This window comes from Triturus cristatus, chromosome 8, assembly GCF_964204655.1.
Source record: "Triturus cristatus chromosome 8, aTriCri1.1, whole genome shotgun sequence".
Taxonomy (NCBI): Eukaryota; Metazoa; Chordata; class Amphibia; order Caudata; family Salamandridae; genus Triturus; species Triturus cristatus.
In genome coordinates this window covers 776,539,384-776,561,442 of record NC_140591.1, presented here as the reverse complement: position 1 = coordinate 776,561,442, position 22,059 = coordinate 776,539,384, and the positions used below count along the sequence as shown (strand labels likewise).

The 22,059-nt window shown below is 37.9% G+C and overlaps 1 pseudogene; it reads left to right on the top strand.

Annotated features, from left to right (window-relative positions):
- Positions 1-22,059, top strand: part of LOC146805083 (uncharacterized) — a 40,336-nt pseudogene that overhangs the window by 6,848 nt on the left and 11,429 nt on the right.

The following is a 22,059-nucleotide window of genomic DNA, read 5'->3' as shown; positions in this document are numbered from 1 at the left end:
GGGCTCTCAGGGAGCGTGTCTGGTTCCCACTTCTTGACCGGATGGTGGAACTCACCTTGAAGGACTGTCCGCAGTGTCAATTAGTAGGTCACGGTGATCCTCCAGCCCCGCTGCAGATGACTCCGCTACCGCAGGGAGTGTGGCATGAACTAGCCATGGACTTTTATGGCCCACTGCAATCAGGCAAATATGTTCTCGTGATAGTGGACGAATACTCACCCATTGCCCAGTTCGTGCCGTCCACCAGTGCTACCGCCGCCATCGCGGTTTTGGATGAAGTCTTTGCGGCTTGGGGTGTTCCCAAGGAACTGAAAACAGATAATGGTCCCCCATTCAATGGATGTGAGTTTAGTGACTTTGCGAAGTTGATGAACGTTCAGCATCGTAAAATAACTCCTCTGTGGCCCCAAGCCAATGGCACCGTTGAGAGATTTATGGCCACACTCAAAAAGAATTTCCAGCAAGCCACCCTGGATAAAAGAGACTTGCAAATAGCTCTTAACAAAGTGCTCCGCGCGTATAGAACAACGCCCCATGCTACAACAGGTCAGTGTCCGGCTACACTCATGCTGGGACGCCCCATCCGGACGCGGATACCTACGTGGGAAGGTGCCTTACGACCGGTGTCACCAGGTTGTGTTCATCGAGAAGTAGTGGTTGCTGATCGCGCTAGAAAGGCGAGCATGAAAGCTTATGCGGACCACAGAAGAAGAGCCAGGTCCCTCTCTTTTCATGAAGGGGACTGTGTTGTGGTCAAACAAGAACAACAAAACGGATTGTCGGTTCAGAGCAGAGCCACTCACAATCACTCGACAAAAGGGCACCATGCTGACGGCTGAGTCGGAGAACAGACGCATCACTCGGAATGTATCTCACTTTCAAAAATGCAGTCCCGCCATGAGAGAGACACTCACGCCGGGGTTTGCAACGTCTGTACCTGAACACTGCGAAGGACCTGATCGGATCCCCAGAGATCGGGAACGGGACACTGAGGGAACCAATGGGACTGTGTCTGAAGGTATGTCCCTCCGGCCGAGACGAGACATTCAACGGCCTCGACGGTTGATTGAAGAGATGTAAACAGTTGTCACAAGTTTTATTAACAAAGGGGGAGATGTGGCATTGTGAGCAGTCTAGTAGCTGGGTGGGCGGAGCCTCGGGGCGAGGGGAAGAGGAGGAGCGAGGGGAAGAAGCGGCCAGTTAGAGTAGGGACGAGATCAGAGTAAGAAGTTATGATTAAAGCTCATGAAAAGACATACGTCGTGTCTGTCGTTATTGGGGTTGCGACACGACACCCCCCTCAATTGTTTATACAAAACTTTATCGAAGAGAAACACATTGTTGTTAAGGCAAAGATCGATCATTTGAAGAAGCATGGCATTATGGTCATTGAAGTTAATCGAGCGAGAGTCCAAAAAATGTTTTACAGCTGTCAACCCTTGAGAATGTAAGATACTAGTGTATAAGGAAGCTATGTCAAGCGTTATGAGTGCATAATCAGGTTGCCAATGAATTGCTTGTATCTTCTTTAAGAAGTCGCCTTTGTCCTTAATAAAGGATGGCAAAGCAGTCATGTGAGGTTGAAGAAAATAATCAACATATTTGGACATAGCTTCCAAAAGATTATTCCTGGCAGAGATAATAGGTCTGCCAGGTATAGGGTGGATACCCTTATGAACTTTAGGGATAAAGTAAAGGGTGGCAGTTGTAGGAAAATCATGTTTAAGAAACAAATACTCATTTTTGGAAAGAAGTCCCATTCTTTTCCATTGTGCCAAAAGGGAGAATACAGTTTTTTTAATTTGTGTTAAATGGTCACGGCCTACTGTACAGTAACAGTTGGTGTCAGACAGGTGGCGTTGAGCCTCCTGAAGATAATCACTTTTAGGCCATAGAACTATATTGCCACCCTTGTCGGCACCCATGACCACAATTTGGCCGTTCTCACGGATTTTTTTGATCAAAGCCCAGTAGTTTCTCAGTTTCAAATTTATTTTGCCACATTGAGAGAAAGTAGACAAATTAAGTTTTTTCAGATCATCAATAACCATGTCACTAAAAACATCTACAGAGTCTTTAGGCATAACTGGATAGAAACAAGAAGGAGGACGAAACGGACTGGCAGCCGCCATTCCCGTGTTGATTCCTTCAAGATGTTCAAAGTCATTGTCGGATATTGGGCAGTCTGAGTTTTCTTTAGCCAAAGATTGCATGGTTTGAAGCATGTTTAAATCCCGGAATTGTAACTTATCCAACATGGTGCCAGAGGCAGTGGCCAAATTAGTCGATTTGTTCAATTGGAAAAAAAAATTAAGTTTAATTTTACGGATGAACTTCTAGATATCAATGCGAGACTGTTTGTAGGAAAAATTTGACTCAGGACAAAAAGACAGACCCAAAGTTAACAGTTGTTTTTCCGCTTCAGTCAATACAGTGTCCGTTAAATTAATGATGGTATTATCATGGGAGTCTAACGTTTCCATCTCCGTCCCCCTCTGCCCCTGTTTGATGGTCTTGAGGCGTTGCCTGTGCCTCTCTCTCCGACGCTGGCTGATGCTGCATTTGTTTGACTTTGGGGGTTTCTGGGGCGGAGGGTAGCTCGCCTGTCCATGGTTAAAAAATTAAGTTCCTCCCCTAAAGTGTGTATATATATATATATATATATATATATATTACCTACTGGCGGTCGCCAGTAGGTAGTTATAGTTAGGACCACGTTTCCATAGGAAATCCGCAACATTCTATTTTGAATAACTTTGGCGCCGGTCGACGAATCCTCGCGAATTTTTCAAAATAGGTGGGGCGCTACGCTCCGCTCGTTCCCTGAAAGTCTCGGGGGGATTCGTCAAGCGCGGGCTGAGATAAAAGGGGGGTCCAAAAACGCGTTTTTCCCATGCATTTTTCCATAGGACCTTTAGACAGGGCTACAGCCCGAACGTCTGAACAGAATTACTAGAAATTTGGCAGAGAGGTAGTCCTCAGGTCAAGGAAGTGCCTTTTGTAGGTTTGGTGTAAATCTGTTCAGTAGATTCTGAGAAAATAGCCTTTAAATCAATATATATATCTGAGCCAGCTTACGGTGCGCTTACGGTACGCTTACCGTACGCGTACGGTGGCGTGCGCGAGCGCGATTCTGATTGGCTCTTAGATCTTAGTAAACATTCGAATCGGTCGAAACCAGGAAGCGGCGGCCGCCATTTCGTGTGTTTCACTCAGAAAAAAAAGAGTGATAACAAGAAAAGGGGGCAAGGAGGAGAGTTACAGACCCCCTAACATTTGTAAGGGGGTCAAAGAAGGACAGAAAAGTACAAAGAAAACATTTATTGATTTTAAAAAAAATTGCGGGGTACGCGTACGGTAAGCTTACCGTACGCGTACGGTAGAAAAAAAATAAATGAAATGAAATGCAGATTTAAGAGTTTAGATATTAGGGGGCTCTAAAAAGAGCCGTTGTGTTTATGAAGTGATTTTTTAGTGGTACCTACAAGTAAGTACCGATGCAGAGTCTAAGGTTCAAGAGGAAGACTCTGTTCCCTTCATCATTGAAGTGCACACCATCTCCTCTATAAATGTCTTGCATGTTGTAACGCAAGTTGTTGTGGTAAATGGAACCCATACCATAGTCACGGAGGAAAGCAGAAACAGATTTGTTGACGTGCTTTCTTGCTTTGTCAATCTGCGGACAGAAATGATTGGACCAGTTCCATTTTTGCCTTTGGCATATGTTAGAAAACACAAAGGCAGTTTTAGGGAAAAGTGAAAACAGTTGTGCAAAGGTGTCCTTCATAAGCATTTCCAGACCTACCCCAGTCAAAGTGCCTAGGTCATTGCCACCACAGTGCACTATTATGAGGTCAGGGTGTTGGTTTTGCATGAAGGATTTCACCAATGGCATCAATTGGTGCCACTTTAACCTTCTCTGACCAATCCATTTAATGTCTACATTTGGCAAAGCAAGGTCTCTCACCATACCTGTTTTCTCTGCAAACTTTTCACTCCAGAAGACATAGCTGTGCCCTACAATCCACACTGTGAACATCTTCAAAGGAGAACTGGATGCACTCAGGAGGTGTAATTCAGTAGAATGGTAAAAAGAAATGAAAGACAGTTTGGAAATGGAGGCATACATATTTTTTTCATAAAAAAAAGAACTGATTGGCTGTTTCATACCATTCTAGAATAAAAACTAGGCTGTATGTGTAAATTAATAGAAGCATGTTTTGTATTGGTACAGAAAAATGTGTTACCAAAGAACAGTACTATGGATTTGCTGTTAGGTTTGAAAAGTCAAGCACTCTTGCTCTGTGGAATTGAAACATTGTTTGGCGAACTTCTGACCTAACTCCACACAGCAGTGTTCCATGAGCTGTTGCTATGGTAGCAGGCAGAAGTCAAGTTGGGGGAAGGGTACTAGGCAGAAGTCAAGTTGGGGGAAGGGTACTTTTGGAAAAGGGTTGGTTTTCAACCAATAGAAATGTGTGATTACATTTGAAAAAAAGGGGGAAGCACTGAGATTTGAAATTAACATGTATATATGTGGAAAAAGAGAGGGAAAGTTTGCCATTATCTGGTTCTGCTGAGAGGAGAGAGGTGTAAAGAACAGAGATCCTGGCTCTGATAATCTGCTGTTTGAGTGCCACATTTCTTTCACAACTAACTAATTTTAAAGGTGAGTTTAGAGTTTGAGAGGGGATGTATATGGTAAATTAAGAAATGAATAATAGAAATGCAATTCTTTTTGTTGAAGTTGTGTTTATTATTTTCTGTTTTGGGAGAAATTTAAATGTGAGGAACAAGTAAAATAATATGGACTATGTTTTCACAATAGATTAAGGTGTACTGGTATAAAAAAAGAATAGTTTAAGGGTTTGAGGTTGGACTCAGTAATGCAAATACATTCAGCATCACTAAGGCTGGTTGCCCTTGCTGGAGTGTAGGCAGTCACCCAGGTTACAAATGGTGCTGGTCTGAAAAAGCAGTTTGGACATGTGCTTTTTAAAAAATCTGAAAAGTGGATTCATAATGTGTCAGTCTGTAAAAGTGTTTATCACTTGCCAAAAAAAAGAGCAGTAAGTGTGCTTTCAAATTGGCAAAGAAATTTCGTTTTGTGACTAATGTGAAAACATGACTCTGTGTGCAAATAGGAATTACAGGCAGAGATTTATTGCGTATTGCTCTGGTGATTTCACAGTTGCATTAGATGGAAAGGGGGAGCCATTTTTTGGTGCAGAAGCAGACTCTTAGCACACACCCAGTTGCTTACCATGTGCAATCATGGACAGTATTCACAAGCGAGTGGGGTTTGAGGTTTCAGTCAGTAATGCAAATACATTCAGCATCACTAAGGCTGGTTGCCCTTGCTGGAGTGTAGGCAGTCACCCAGGTTACAAATGGTGCTGGTCTGAAAAAGCAGTTTGGACATGTGCTTTTTAAAAAATCTGAAAAGTGGATTCATAATGTGTCAGTCTGTAAAAGTGTTTATCACTTGCCAAAAAAAAGAGCAGTAAGTGTGCTTTCAAATTGGCAAAGAAATTTTGTTTAAGGGCCTAATGTGAAAACATGACTCTGTGTGCAAATAGGAATTACAGGCAGAGATTTATTGTGTATTGCTCTGGTAATTTCACAGTTGCATTAGATGGAAAGGGGGAGCCATTTTTTGGTGCAGAAGTAGACTCTTAGCACACATCCAGTTGCTTACCATGTGCAATCATGGACAGTATTCACAAGAGAGTGGGGTTTGAGGTTTCAGTCAGTAATGCAAATACATTCAGCATCACTAAGGCTGTTTGCCCTTGCTGGAGTGTAGGCAGTCACCCAGGTTACAAATGGTGCTGGTCTGAAAAAGCAGTTTGGACATGTGCTTTTTAAAAAATCTGAAAAGTGGATTCATAATGTGTCAGTCTGTAAAAGTGTTTATCATTTGCCAAAAAAAAGAGCAGCAAGTGTGCTTTTAAATTGGCAAAGAAATTTCGTTTAAGGGCCTAATGTGAAAACATGACTCTGTGTGCAAATAGGAATTACAGGCAGAGATTTATTGCGTATTGCTCTGGTAATTTCACAGTTGCATTAGATGGAAAGGGGGAGCCATTTTTTGGTGCAGAAGCAGACTCTTAGCACACACCCAGCTGCTTACCATGTGCAATCATGGACAGTATTCACAAGCGAGTGGGGTTTGAGGTTTCAGTCAGTAATGCAAATACATTCAGCATCACTAAGGCTGTTTGCCCTTGCTGGAGTGTAGGCAGTCACCCAGGTTACAAATGGTGCTGGTCTGAAAAAGCAGTTTGGACATGTGCTTTTTAAAAAATCTGAAAAGTGGATTCATAATGTGTCAGTCTGTAAAAGTGTTTATCACTTGCCAAAAAAAAGAGCAGTAAGTGTGCTTTCAAATTGGCAAAGAAATTTCGTTTAAGGGCCTAATGTGAAAACATGACTCTGTGTGCAAATAGGAATTACAGGCAGAGATTTATTGCGTATTGCTCTGGTAATTTCACAGTTGCATTAGATGGAAAGGGGGAGCCATTTTTTGGTGCAGAAGCAGACTCTTAGCACACACCCAGTTGCTTACCATGTGCAATCATGGACAGTATTCACAAGCGAGTGGGGTTTGAGGTTTCAGTCAGTAATGCAAATACATTCAGCATCACTAAGGCTGGTTGCCCTTGCTGGAGTGTAGGCAGTCACCCAGGTTACAAATGGTGCTGGTCTGAAAAAGCAGTTTGGACATGTGCTTTTTAAAAAATCTGAAAAGTGGATTCATAATGTGTCAGTCTGTAAAAGTGATTATCACTTGCCAAAAAAAAGAGCAGTAAGTGTGCTTTCAAATTGGCAAAGAAATTTCGTTTTGTGACTAATGTGAAAACATGACTCTGTGTGTAAATAGGAATTGCAGGCATAGATTTATTGCGTATTGCTCTGGTGATTTCACAGTTGCATTAGATGGAAAGGGGGAGCCATTTTTTGGTGCAGAAGCAAACTCTTAGCACGCACCCAGCTGCTTACCATGTGGAATCATGCACAGTATTCACAAGCGAGTGGGGTTTGAGGTTTCAGTCAGTAATGCAAATACATTCAGCATCACTAAGGCTGGTTGCCCTTGCTGGAGTGTAGGCAGTCACCCAGGTTACAAATGGTCCTGGTCTGAAAAAGCAGTTTGGACATGTGCTTTTTAAAAAATCTGAAAAGTGGATTCATAATGTGTCAGTCTGTAAAAGTGTTTATCACTTGCCAAAAAAAAGAGCAGTAAGTGTGCTTTCAAATTGGCAAAGAAATTTCGTTTTGTGACTAATGTGAAAACATGACTCTGTGTGCAAATAGGAATTACAGGCAGAGATTTATTGCGTATTGCTCTGGTGATTTCACAGTTGCATTAGATGGAAAGGGGGAGCCATTTCTTGGTGCAGAAGCAAACTCTTAGCACGCACCCAGCTGCTTACCATGTGGAATCATGCACAGTATTCACAAGCGAGTGGGGTTTGAGGTTTCAGTCAGTAATGCAAATACATTCAGCATCACTAAGGCTGGTTGCCCTTGCTGGAGTGTAGGCAGTCACCCAGGTTACAAATGGTCCTGGTCTGAAAAAGCAGTTTGGACATGTGCTTTTTTAAAAATCTGAAAAGTGGATTCATAATGTGTCAGTCTGTAAAAGTGTTTATCACTTGCCAAAAAAAAGAGCAGTAAGTGTGCTTTCAAATTGGCAAAGAAATTTCGTTTAAGGGCCTAATGTGAAAACATGACTCTGTGTGCAAATAGGAATTACAGACAGAGATTTATTGCGTATTGCTCTGGTGATTTCACAGTTGCATTAGATGGAAAGGGGGAGCCATTTCTTGGTGCAGAAGCAGACTCTTAGCACACACCCAGTTGCTTACCATGTGGAATCATGGACAGTATTCACAAGCGAGTGGGGTTTGAGGTTTCAGTCAGTAATGCAAATACATTCAGCATCACTAAGGCTGTTTGCCCTTGCTGGAGTGTAGGCAGTCACCCAGGTTACAAATGGTGCTGGTCTGAAAAAGCAGTTTGGAAATGTGCTTTTTAAAAAATCTGAAAAGTGGATTCATAATGTGTCAGTCTGTAAAAGTGTTTATCACTTGCCAAAAAAAAGAGCAGTTAGTGTGCTTTCAAATTGGCAAAGAAATTTCGTTTTGTGACTAATGTGAAAACAAATGTAGTAATATATTTAATTAAAATAAAGGAATTTTTTTTTAGTTTTTTTCAGGTATTGCTGAAGAGCAGTGAACAAAATTTAAGATGCCTACAAAATCCAGAGTAAAAAAAGACCACAAAAAAAACCTATATTTGAAGACAACTGGAGGACCTAAGTTAGTTGAAGATGCTCATGTTGGGAAGAAGAAAAAATCTTCTGGTAAGCAGACAAAAAATTTTCTAAAGAACATATTCAAAAAAAGGAAAAATGTACAAAATGTCTGTACTGAAAAGAATGATTTCAATCGAAAAGCACAGGAAAAAATTGAGAATTTAGTTAATGCAAATATACCTTCTGCAACTAAAAAGATTAACTTAAACAGAAAAACAGCGTTTAAAGAGATACGTAGAAAAATGTTTCAGAGAAGAGTTATGTCCAATTTGATAAAGGATGTGAAGAAATATAAGCAAAAGGCTAAGTTTTATAAGAGAAAAAAAGAAATTGAAGCCATTGCAGCAAAGGCATTAGAATTAAAAAGGAAACTATTCATTTTAATTTTGAATAGGATGCGTACATTAGACAAAATGGTTAATGTACTGAAATCACATAGCAAAAGGAAAAGAGTAGTGAACAGAACAAACTTTTCTAAAGTGTTTTTAGGAAAATGGATGCATAGTTCAAGTAGTGAACCTTTTTTTAATGAAGAGAGTTATTTTCAAAGTAATAGTTTGCTGCATGCAGTTGACACTAGAGGTCGTGCTTATGAAGTGAAAAATGGTTGCATAATGGAGAAGGAGATAATGGTTCCAAGAGATGAGGTACAAGTGATGGCGGATGAGGCTATGGGGAGACGTCCTAAAGCCCCAGTGTACACTTGGAATTGTAGTAGTATTTGCACTGTGCGTCAGGAATCTATTGATAAATTTCGTGAGTTTCTAAGAGAATATAGTAAAAAAAAAGTGTAAAACAGAAGATTAAGGTGCTTCAAAGTTTGGATCCATGCAGAGTGAGAGAGAATACTGGTTTGCAGGGTCATTCTCTGGCTTGTCTATCTAGAAAAGTGTGTAATAGTGTTTTCCATCATTTTAGGATGCTGGCTGGTCATCATACTGAAATGAGAAAGTTTGTGAGACGGTTGTATTTTGCTAAAAGTCCAGCAATAAAGTTAGATGAATTGAATAGGGCTCTGTTCCGTGGAACGGTATCAGATGTAGAGAAGGTTGTTGATGAAATTCAGTTTTGTTACTTTGGTCCTGAACAAAACAATGCAGAGAAGGACACAGTAAATGAGGAAGAAGTGGAAGACAACGTAGAACCCTCTGTAAGTAAGACATTTAATGATCACATAACAAAATTTGCAATAATCTCTAATGAAAGACCAAATATTACTTGTATTTGTTGTCGCAGAACTCATTATAGAAAACAAACCAGGTATGTTGATCTCTACAGAAAGAGTGAAAATGAAGATAATTATAAGTGGAAGGATTTTGCCACATATATATTTCTTGAAAATTGTTTTGAATTGGGTGAAGTTCAGCGTATTTATAAATACTGTTACAACAAGTTAGAGGAAAATAGAATGCCGACCAGAGCTGTACATAATAATTTAGAATTGGATGCTATTCCTGCTGAACTTTCTGAGTTAAATACATATGAGTCTATACTCATTCAATGTGTTCATCCGTTCCAGACCATAGTACGTATGGAGCCCAAAACTGGTAAATTACCTCCTTCAGATTTACTGAGCGGTTTAAAAGGTAGAGTGGTGTATTTGCCCTTGGATTTGAAAAAAAATATGGAAACTATTGATGCGGATACTTTGGAAACTGAACCATTAATTATTCTGGTTAATGGTGTACCTACAAAGAATAAGAAGATTTGGCAGGAGCTGGTAGATGTACGGAAAGTACAAAGAGCAAATTTGTATTTGAAAAGGAATAACAAATGGTATGAATCAATTTATATAGAAGAAGAAGAAGAAGATTTACAAGAAGACACAGAAACACCAACTGGACAAATTGAAAAAGTGGACAAGTCAAAGGAAGAAGAAATTTATGAACATTTTAGCATACATCCTCTTCATTCAAAAGAAGTTATGGGAGACAATATTGATCTATTTCAGATGAAGAAAGCAAAAGGAACTCCCGTGAGTGTATGGGAGGAGAGCTTGGAAGCTCGATGTTTTCCCCAGCTGTTTCCTAAAGGAAAAGGAGGACGATACGATGAACGTCCGGAACAGATTCCAGCTTCTGAGTATCGGACTACAAGACTATATGCTGAAGATCCCAGATTTCGACAAAGTATTCCTTATTTGTTCCATCTTTTATTTGAAAGCGACTTGTCTGCATTGTCTTATGCAGTAAATCACATTTTAAAAAGTGGAGTACATTTGCAAAATGTGTCTGCTAAGGATTTTATGGAGAAAGTGCAGCACCGAGATGATCATTTGGAAACACAACTGATCAATCTGATGGCTTGTCAGCGTGGGACAAATGAATATTGGTACCGACGCCATGGTGAATTAAAATGCATGTTACGGAATTTAGGAACACCAACATGGTTCGTTACCCTAAGCTGTGCGGAGTACGCTTGGGATGATTTACTGGATTTTCTACGAGAGGCAAATTCAAACATTAAAAACATCAAATACAAGACAGCAGGAGAACTGTGCTCATTGGATCCGGTTAATGTTTGCAGATATTTCAATCATAGATTTGAGGCTATGATGTCCTTCATCTGCAATAAAAAAAATCCACCTCTAGGAGAAGTAGTGGATTTCTTTTGGAGAAAAGAGTACCAGGCAAGAGGTGCTCCTCATATTCATATGCTGTTGTGGATCAAGGATGCCCCAAAGTTTGGAACAGATACTGATGAAGCAGTGTTATCTTACATTGAAGAATATGCAACATGTGCTATACCAAAAAGCACAGAAGAGAAAAAGTTAAAGGAGCAAGTTTTACGTTTCCAAAGTCATCGGTGTGGAAAATACTGTCGACGGAAATACAAGAGCAAAGATAAATACTACACTAAATGTCGATTTGGATTTCCTAGACCTGTTCTTTCAAATGGAAGAGTTAACAGTTTTATGTCATCTGTGAGACATACTATCACAAGAAAATCACCTAAGAATACCTACAACCTTAAAAGAAAAGAAGAATCAAAAAATATAAATGACTACAACCCAGTGATTTTATCCATGTGGAACGCTAACATGGATATACAGTATGTAGCTGACAATTCCATTGCTGTTGCTCGGTATGTCACATCTTACATTACGAAATCAGAAAAAACAGAATTGAAGGAAATGTGGGAAGAGATTTCTCACGAGAAAACTGTCAGTAAGAAGCTGTACAGTTTCAGTTTGAAGATGTTATTGCATCGAGAAATTGGATCCTACGAATGTTCAGATAGGTTATCTTCTGCAAGTCTCTACTCGAAATCAAGAAGAATAATTTGGGCAAGTTTAGGCCTTGCAGCAATGAGAAATCGGGTACTGAAATCTGTTGGAGAAATTGAATATTTGGCCGAGAATGACCCAGAAAGTACAGATATTTTGAAATCAAACATGTTGGACACATATTATCCCAAGAGAAGTCATCATCTGGAGAACATGTGTCTCTATGAAGTGCTGCAGAACTACATTTATTCACGGAAAGCCGCAGAAGACATCAACAATGGAAAATATAAAGTCATTGGTGAGGAAGGATGTTTGGTGAAGCAAACAAAAGGAAGTTTGATAAATCACCGGAAGCTGAGTTGCGACACTACTGACAAAAAGGAATTTTACTACTTGGCTCTTTTACAGCTGTTTATACCATGGCGTACAGAGGACGAACTACTGGGAGAATTTCAAAGCTATGAAGATTCTTTTAATGCTTGCAAAGACAGCATACAATGCAATACATTCACAACTTATCTGCAAATGTTAAATGAAGAAATTGAACAGGAAACTACAATTGCAGCAGAAATAGCTAGAGACAGTTCTCAGGACAGCCAAAGTTCAGGAACACTCAGTCAAGATCCCCTAGGACAACCAATCGTTGAAAATGAAGCATCAATAGCCATGAATGAAGTGGAAACGGCTATGAATCAAGCTCAAGGAGAATTTATAGACTTACAAAATTTGGAAAGACAACTGAACGAAGAGCAGCAACAAATTTATGAAGAGATCAGAAAAAAAATTGATCACGGATTTCTACATGAAAAAAAAGAGTGCTCATGCACATCATTTCATCCAATCAGGATGTATGTAAGCGGACAAGCTGGAACTGGAAAAAGTTTCCTAATAAAAGTCATCAGAAGCTACCTACAGCAAAAAACGGATTCTACTTTGTCTTGTGTGGTTACTGCTCCAACTGGGTTAGCAGCATATAACATAAAAGGAATCACTTTACATCATTTGCTAATGTTACCAGTGGAGCATGAGAACAAAATACAATACAACAAGCTAACTGGAGAAGCATGCTTGGAAGTTTCAAGAGTATTGAAGAAGATGCAAGTTCTCATTATTGATGAGGTGAGCATGGTATCAAACTTAATGCTTGCCTTTGTGCATTTAAGAATGCAGCAAATTCTGAAGACAGACTATGACGTGTTATTTGGAGGAAAACACGTCATAGTTTTTGGAGATCTTTTGCAACTTACTCCAGTTAAAGGACAACCAGTGTTTAATACTGTGACACATGAAGACACGAAGAAGTCATTGGGAAGCATCGGTAATACAAATATTTGGTCCTTCTTTGAGTACAAGGAACTTACAACTAATATGAGGCAAGCAAACGATGAAGAATATGGAAGTATTCTGAAAGATATCAGGATTGGACTACTCACAGAAGCTGGCAAAAAAGCATTACAGAGTCGGCTGCTACATAATTTATTTCCAAAGGAAGAAATAGTTGCAGAGAAGATATACAAGAACATTGCAGAAAACAAAAGTGTCATCTGCTTAATGCCAACTCTACGTGAATGCTCAATATTCAATGAGGAGCTTTTGAAATTGGAAAAGGAAGACATCAGGAAATTGGAAGCAGTGGACAAAATTGAGGATGGAAGAATTACTGTCACATTAACAGGCACACTGAAAAATAAATTGGATTCACTAGAGAAGAAAATTTCCAAAACAGCTGGATTAGAAAAAAATCTATATGTTTGCATGAACTGTAGAGTATTTTTAAGGAGAAATTTGGATGTTGAAAAAGGTTTAGTTAATGGAGCTATGGGAAGAGTTGTGGGTTTTATTAATTATCAGAAAAAAGATGGAATTGAATGTTTAAAAATAAAATTTGATCAGATAGAAGAAGTTAAAGACATTTGTCGTTGTTCAGTTCGTTTCATGCTTGTGAAAGATTTATATGTACGTAGGAAGCAGTTTCCGTTTTCTCTAGCATATGCTGTAACTATTCACAAGTCTCAAGGATTGACTGTAGATTGTGCATTTGTGAACATTGGTTCAACTGTGTTCAAAGAAGGTATGGCATATGTTGCTTTGTCACGAGTGAAAACATTATCAGGTTTATTCATGATAGACTTTGATGACTCAAAAGTTAGTGCTGATGCAAATTGTGTAAAGGAGTATAATAGATTAAGAAGAAGCTATGCTCCTCATTTAGGTCAGTATCCTGTGTTGGAGAAACGTGTAGTTTCTCGTAAAAGGAGAAATGAGAATATCTGTAATGAAGATGTAGAGAGGAGGAAAAAAAAGAGGAGTGATGTAATTGCAAGCAAAAAGAAAAAGGAAAATGAAGAACAGGTTGTAGGATGTCATTTTGAAAATAGCTCTGGTGTCAACTGCTACGCAAATGTAGTGCTGAATGTTGCATTTTATCTGGAAAGTGTGCAAGAGCAGATAATAGTAAATCAGGGAAAAAGATTCTGTTCTGAGTTGAGTCTCCTTTTTCAAAAGCTGAGTAATGATAAAACTCAAATAGAAAGTGCTACTGAAATTAGAAAACTTTTAGATGTATGTTCAGGACGAACACAGTTTTCTCAAAATGTACAGCAAGACACACAGGAATTCTTGATGTTTTTTCTTCAGGTACTGGAAGAAGAAGGGGTTCCCATTGAAAATGTATTTGGTCTCTCTTATAAATGGGAACATAGTTGTGAAAACTGTTATAATATATGTGGCTCTAATGTTGATTCTGAAAGGTTTATTTATTTAACATTGCCAGAAAGTAAAACAGTCACTTTTGCTAAATTAGTTAAAGATGCTAATCATAGCATGGAATGCAGTGAGTGTCAATCTGACATGTTTTCAACGTTAATTTTAAAGGAATACGGACAGTATGTAATTTTAATGATGCAACGCTGTAAAGCTGATGGTTCAAAATTAGATACTTTAATAAAGAAGTTTACAGGACAGCAATTATCAATTTCAGGGAAAACTTTTGTAACAGTTGCAATAATTTTCCATGATGGACCTACTGTAACTTCTGGACATTACACAGTTTATCTTAAATGTGAAAAAGGCTGGACACTGTGTAATGATTCCCAATTGATTTTTAAGCAACGTTTGCCCTTTGATTTAGCAAATTCCTATCTAATCTTCCTGAAACCTAAATTTTAGAGAGATTTGGCAAGATCTGTACAAAACAATTTTACCATTTTATTGGATTACCATTGGAATTTTCAAAAAAAAATAATTTTACAAATTATCATTTGGCCTAATGGAAAGGTAAGCAATTGTAATGTGGACTTTTTCAATTTTTAATGAAACTTTGGAAAACCAAAAATTTAGAAAAAATCGGTAACATCTGCACAATTTAAATTTTGGAATGTTATTGGATTGCCATTGGAAATTTATTCAAAAAAGATTTTTAAAATTACTATTTGGCCATGCGGAAAGGTAAGCAATTCTATTGTGGACTTATTTAATTATTAATAAATCTTTCGAAAACCAAAATGTTACAGAGAATCGGTGAGATCTGTACAATTTAAACTTTAGATTTTTATTGGATTACCATTGGAAAATTAACAAAAAAAGAATTTTAAAATTACTATTTGGCCTAAAGGAAATGGAACCAGATGTTTTGTGGAGTTATTTGAGATATATTATTGTGATTATACTTCTGGAACAAAAATATCAGACGGTATTTTAAAGAAATAAGTATTGATATTAGAAGATATTTTATAAGAATATTAAGCATTTCTATAAAGTTATGTTTATGCAAAAAGAGATTGTGGGCTTTTTTAAAACAATCTTTGAGATTGTTAATTTTTTTTTGCCTGCTGTTAAATGATGAATGCAATTGCTTTCACAATTTATAGTGAAATGCAATATTTTCTGAAAACAGCAAAAAAAAGGCAAAAATATTTTTTGAAAAATATGTAAATATGTGTACTGTATTATAAAATGTTTTATTAAATATTAATACTTTTTTCTTTTTTTTCAGATTGAGATAGAAAATTTTCGAAAACTAGAACCATTTTTAAAGCAATTAAAAAAAAATTTAAATGAATAAATCTTTTTTTGAGTGGGTATGGTAAGTCAATAATGTCATGGTCCCTTTTTTCCACTTCTCTACAATCACATTTTCAGTTTTTAATTGTAGTCTCTCAAGGACCTTGTAATTTGATAATTGATTTTTAGTGTTTTTTAAAAAAAAAAAAAAAAATTACGCGTACCGTACGCGTACGGTAAAAAAAAAAAAAAAAAAGTTTTTAAAAACATATAAAAAATAGATGAAAGGTAAGGTTGGCTCTTAAAAGAGCCGTTGTGTTCATGCAGGGACAGAGGAAAGAAAGATTGGGAATATTAGACGGTACGACAAGTGTGCTGATCTATTTTATTGTTCACTAGGGAAATACTGGTCTCCCTATAAGTAATTAGATCATGACAAGTGGCGCACCGTACTTCAACCCTCGAAAAACGAGGGTTAATTTCCAGAGGACCAGAAAAAGGAGATGCTCCCCCCACAGATGAAGGGCTCACCTGACCTGCAGAAGAAGGACTCGGCCCTGCAGATGATGGTCCAGGCTGAGCTGCTGTGGATGTGCTTGGTTGACTTACTGAAGGGTTACCTTCAGTAAGTCGAGCATGTGTCCTTCTGTGTACAGCCTTAAGGTGTCTCATCATGGTGTGATTCCCAAAGGAATACTTCCTGTCAGGATTCCCTCTTGAAAGTACACGCTTACACAGCTTACAAGTCACTAAGGGTGCATTTACCTTTTGCTGGCCTTCTGGAAAAGTAAAATACTCCCATACGTAAGAGGTCTTTTGTTTCCTCGCTCTCTGCCTCAAGGTAGTGCTGCTAGCCTCACTCTCAGAAGAGCTCTGCTGTTCTGCCATCGTATCACAAAGACAACCCAGCTCCTTCTCCTAAGGGAACACAAGCAGAAATGAGGGGAATGGGTGTGGTGTAGGAGAGTTCTAGAACTGAAAGTAGTTTCAACCAATCAAAAGTTGTGTTTCATGATCACATGACCTACCGTACGCTTACGGTACGCTTACAGCAAAAGTACGCATGCGCGTAAAAAAGACACGCGCTCGCGCGCATGCGCATAACAGTCACTCCCCAACACTTCCGCGTAACGTGCGCGTGTAGCGTACACGCGTACGCGCCCCACGCGGAGTACGCGCGGCTACGCAAATTGCGTAACTATACGCAAACAGCGTAGAAAAATTACGGACATTGCGTAAACCGTACGCTTACCGTAAGCTTACCGTACGCGCACTAAAAAAAAATAAAAAAAAAAGGAAAAAAAGTTTTGCTAATAAATTTTACCTGTTTATTTTTTTAAAAAATTTAAAATAAAAACATATTGTAGAATTTTAAAAATTTAACCATACACTTTAAAAAAAGGATAGAAAATTAAAATAAAAATATGTAAAAAAAAAAAGAAGGAAAAAAAAAAATTAGCATTTAAAAAACCTTGCAAATTCACTGAAAAAACCATGGGTTTCACATACGTTATAGTTAGGAATTAGCAGTTAAAAAACCTTGCAAATTCACTGAAAAAACCATGGGTTTCACACACGTTATAGTTAGGAATTAGCATTTAAAAAACCTTAGAAATTCAATGAAAAAACCAAAGGTTTCACACATGTTATAGTTAGCTGGACATTTCACTCGTAAAAAACCATTGAAATTCCCCCGTTATAGTTAGTTCAGCTAACTATAACTCGCGCGCCCGCAATGCACTACTGATGACGTCACATATTACATCACTCATGACATGCTCAGTGACATCACTCATGACATCACTGATGACATCTCAAATGACATCACTGATGACATCATCCTTGTGATAGAGTGGTAGACCTCCTCTCACCCTAATATAACCTTTGATACACACATTTAAAAATAGAGACTGAAATTTTCAAAAAAATGGACATACAAATAACAGTTACAACAACCTATTCAGTAATTCTAAGATCCACATACACATCCACTCATCCACCAACAATCCTATACAGTCACTCATACATGTACTCACACATCATATGTACTCATACACCTAAACATCCTGTAACACAATGCCACTCATTCATAGAGTTACTCACACATAGTCACTCATGCTAATAAAGAATCAAACATCCATTTACCTGCATATACAGTTATACACACACCACCACACTTACTTTTACAGAAACTTACACATACTTAGTCTTTTAAATAATCACTTATAGAAACACATACTTATTCATACAGGCACTCTTCCAATCTCTCACTCGCACATATACTTACTTATATACACCAATAGTCATATATACTAGTTTAAAAAATATGTAGTTACTCATAAAGACACTATTGAGACAGTCATTCACTCACTAACACACCCATACACACACTCATCCACCCATACGGTCCTACACACATGCTGTCTTCAACACATACAAACAGTGAGTCACTCATTCATGCACCTATGCACTACATAATAACCCCCACCGAACCATGAAGACACTCAGACACTCATACTGATACTCAAAAAACCAACTAATAACCTATATAGACACTCATGTAGCTACTCACCAACCCATGCAGCCACTTATATACAAAGTGAGAGACTGATACAGGTATTTACAAATTTAAACATTACTCACTTAGCCATGTATTCATAAAGATACACTTAATCAGTCAGTTACACAATCAATTTTTAAAAAACAAATCATCAATTTAGACATTTATATACTCATTTATTCTTCCATCGACCTTGAGATATACATATATTAAACTTTTTTAATTTTCAGAAAAACACACATTCACTGGATGATGTCATCAGTGATGTCATTTCAGATGTCATCAGTGATGTCATGAGTGATGTCACTGAGCATGTCATGAGTGATGTAATGTGTGACGTCATTAGTAGTGCATTGCGGGCGCGCGAGTTATAGTTAGCTGAACTAACTATAACGGGGGAATTTCAATGTTTTTTTACGAGTGAAATGTCCAGCTAACTATAACATGTGTGAAACCTTTGGTTTTTTCATTGAATTTCTAAGGTTTTTTAAATGCTAATTCCTAACTATAACGTGTGTGAAACCCATGGTTTTTTCAGTGAATTTGCAAGGTTTTTTAACTGCTAATTCCTAACTATAACGTATGTGAAACCCATGGTTTTTTCAGTGAATATATATATATATATATATATATATATATATATATATATATATATATATATATATATATATATATATATATATGTGTGATTAAACAGTGCCTTATAATTAAAAATACTTTTGAAGACTTCATTGCAAGCTATTCTGGCACAACGGAGGGTCTAAAACAGGTGTTACTTCAGAGGGAACAGGTGGATATAGTTGATAATAGACTGTGGCAGTCAGGGAAGTCCTGGAAGATTTAAGAAAGTGTTACATGAACTCCAAGCTGAAAAGATTGCAGAAAAAAGATGAAAAGGAAAAAAATAAAGTCAGAGTGGGCAGGATAATATAAGAATTGCTAACCAAGCTCATGCTGAAAGGACAGCTCCTCATCCTGGTGATGCGAGTTCACAGATTAACATGCAGAAACTTGAAAATCTGGTCTTTTTAGCAGGAATGGCTAGTGTCCTTCATCCACAATCTACAAGTAAATATGAAGCAGTAGAACGTGAGAATGAAATTGTCTTGGAGTCCCATCTTAAATTCAAAGACAAAAACATGCCTTCCCTTCACCACTTAATACCCCAAAAACGATTTTCTACACAAGAGCTGGCTGTTTCGAGCAATGAAGTAACACCTACTAGACCCTGCAAACGAGATCACAAAATGATGGTACACTTGGCACCAAATGTTTTGACACCACAAGGTTTTTTGGCTCACAGTCCCACAGCCTGGCCTACAGTGAATTACCAACAAAAGCAACAGTCACAGATGTGGATGTGAACCATACCCCTTGCCCTGATGACCCATTTTCAAGCAACGAAAGCAGTGACCATGATGTAAGCAGAGCTAAGTGAGGGCTGCCATTATACACAATCGCATATTGTTAAGTCTGCATGCCAGCCTTTTTTTCTTAGTGACCGTAACGTGCCTATTGCTGCCAAAAGCTCTTTTAAATAACAACATAACTTCTGCCTGTTATCTCTGCAAACAGATTTTATCCTTATTACAACATAGAATTAATATGGTGTGTTGATTTCTTCAACAATAAGGCACATATACCTACCGTTTAAAATGTGAATAAACAAATGGAAAACTGCTTGAACTGTACAGTATAAATGATGGCCTAATGGTTACTTTTTTATGGCCCCCCCACCCCACCTCAGAACAATGAAGAATCCTTTCATTTGATAACTGATAACAAAAACGAAGATACGTCCTTCAGATAAGGTACCCTGACCGTGTGATAAGAGTAAACAAAGCACGATGCACTTTCTATTGTTCCGCAAATTTTATTGTAATTTTAGAAATTTTTAACTGAAGCCCCTGTTTGTTAACCGTGGATTCAGGTCCCACAAATTGGCAATGATATTCCTTGTAAGCTTAGAGGATCCTCTGACATGTTATAACACTGTCCTGTTTATTCTAAAATCAATTACCGCAAAGTAAAGTATTGTGTTATAAACTAAATGACACCAATGTCTGTATCTTTCAATATGCGCCAATTTTTATGTATTATATTGTCTGTGCTTCTATGGCTGTTTTAACAGTCGAATAAAGATTTTGATGATGATGATGATAACTGAGGTAAGTCCATAATTTCACACTGGGCATTTTTATTTTAAGGTACAGAGGAAATTTAATTTCTACTTGTATGACCTAATTATGATTTGCTTTCTCTACCTAAGGAAATGGTATATAACTTATTGTCCATTATTAACCAAAATGAAAGCTGTTCTGGTGGGCCTGGTTCCTGTTTGAATGATGCGTGTACAGTTACAATCAGAAGTGAATGCTTAACAAGCCGAAAACAAACACTTAAAAGGTAAGTGATTGATATTCTACGTATCCACATAAACTGCAACAAATTTCCATTAACAATCCTTTTTTTCCACCCAAACACATGCATCACAAAGAAGTATGCTTGTGTTATGTGTATAGAGAATATATTATCTGCTGCCTTTAACATATCTATTTCATTATTGCACAGTTACAAGGCACTTGCAACAGTAAGTTGACTTTACAGCATTTGCAAGCTGCGCTGTCTGCTTAGACAAGCACAAGGAACTTAACATATACAGCAGCCTCAAAAATATGCAGTCACAGTACAAAAAGGTACTTGTTTTCTTTCCCACTCTTTTAGCATACTAATTAAGTTGTAATTTATAAACCTTTCTGAAGTTTCTATAGGACAAACCCTGTAGATGTCCTGCACGAGAAGACTTTCAAATCTTATTGCTTGCAATGTGTTTCAAATATGGTTGTTTTATATTTATGGAGCTAACCCAGCAAATCTTAGATTGTTAGCCATGTACAGATTCCAAATCACCTACAAAAACCACCACTTCTAATATATTTTTATTTTAGTATGTCAGCTAACATGATGGCAATTAGTTAATAGTTGTGTTATTTGGCAGACTGATGTTCAGCAGTTGGTGAAGGATTCAAATGATCCTTCACGGTTCAGGCATGTTCTTGTGCCAAAGAGAGAATTGCACAAATTCTTGGAGGAAGCCAAGCCAGCTTGGGACAGTACAGGTTTTCTTCTGAATGGTGTCAACTAAATAATTTTTTCACCGAAAAAACTTGCATCTGCAAAAGGATAATGAAGGCTTGTGCTGGAACAGCTGTCCATGATGAGGAGAAGGTTGATGTATTATTTGGTAAGATATTACAAATATTCAAATTGACATTAAGTCGATCTAGGGTTATGAAAATATATTAATACACATAGCGTTAAAATATGTTTGCATATCTGGACCTGTATCATATTATTGTACAAGGACTCCATCACACTTAACTACACTACAAATGGCATGTATATCTGGCACAAAGCCTGGAGTTGGGATTTAATTTCTAAATTTGCAGGTCCAAGTGTGGGGCTTAAACTGGATGAATAGGTGATTGCAAACTTCACTTATAAAACAGTGTGCTCACAGCTTTTATTTAGACCTGATCAACTCTCCCAATAATGAGATCAGCTGCCCTGTTCCATGCACTTGGTTGCAAGCTCCTATTTTTATTTCTGGTCAGTAAGATAATTTCTTAGACTGTTTTCCAAATATTAATATTGCAAGTAGAGTTCAGGTTCAACATGGCTGCCTCCACAATGGATTTGTTAATGAAATCTGGTATTGATTACTTTCTGTTTGTAGAGTAAGCGTGACAGCATCTGGTGAACATGACTAGGGCCCATATGTTTGTTTGAACGCCTCTAAATCGGTACTTGAATCAAACTTTCTTTCAAGTACCCCAGCATTTCAAAAGATTGGGTATTTGTGAACACACATCTGTGTTAAACACCCAAGTCCATATTCCCCAGATATTGATCCTCCCAAATGTTCTTGTGTTTTGGGGAAAAAATACATAT